The following is a 932-nucleotide window of genomic DNA, read 5'->3' on the forward strand; positions in this document are numbered from 1 at the left end:
GCATGTCAGGAGCAGCACCAAGCAGACCTAAAAATGAGTGAAGCTACAACACAGGATTACTTTCATGTCAAACAGTGGAAGCAGCATGCAATAGACAGAGCTGAGTGATCTCACAACCAACAGATCAGATCAAAGCTCTGCAGTCCTGCCACATCCAGTCCTGAATGGTGGTGGATAATTAAACAATCAACAGGAGGTTCCACAAATATCCCCATCCTTAATGATAGGGGAGACCAGCATATCAGTGCAAAATACAAGTTTGAATAATTTGCAACCATCTTCAGCCAGAAGTATCAACTAAATGATGCATCTCGACCTCCTCCTGATGTCTCCAGCATCGCAGATGCCAATCTTCAGCAAATCCACTTCACTCCACATGATATCAAGAAATGGCTGAAGGCACTGGATACTGACAACATCCCGGCTGTAGTGCTGATGACTTATGCTCCAGAACTAGCCGCGCCACCAGCTACGCTGTTCCAGTACAGCTACAACACTGGCATCTACACAGCAACGTGGAAAATTACCCAGGTATGTCCTGCAAACAAAAAGCAGGACAAATCCAACCCTGTCAATTACTGCCCCATCAGCCTCCTCTTGATCATCAGTAAAGTGATGGAAGGTGTCATTGACAGTGCTATCAAGCAGCACTTACACAGCAATAACCTTCTCATCAATGCTCATTTTGGGTTCTGCCAGAGCCACTTGGTTCCTGACCTCGTTGCAGCCTTGACCCAAATTTGGACAAAAGAGCTGAACTCAAGAGGTGAGGTGAGGAGACAGTGACTGCTCTTGCCAAGGGCATCAAGGAGCCCTTGCAAAATTGAAGTCAATGGCAACCAGGGAGAAAACTCTCCACTAGAAATCTTTGAGGAAGTGACAAAGTTGATTGATGAGGGAAGGGCTGTAGATGTCATATACATACTTCAGTA

The sequence above is a fragment of the Heterodontus francisci genome, unplaced genomic scaffold, assembly GCF_036365525.1.
Source record: "Heterodontus francisci isolate sHetFra1 unplaced genomic scaffold, sHetFra1.hap1 HAP1_SCAFFOLD_43, whole genome shotgun sequence".
NCBI classification, from domain to species: domain Eukaryota; kingdom Metazoa; phylum Chordata; class Chondrichthyes; order Heterodontiformes; family Heterodontidae; genus Heterodontus; species Heterodontus francisci.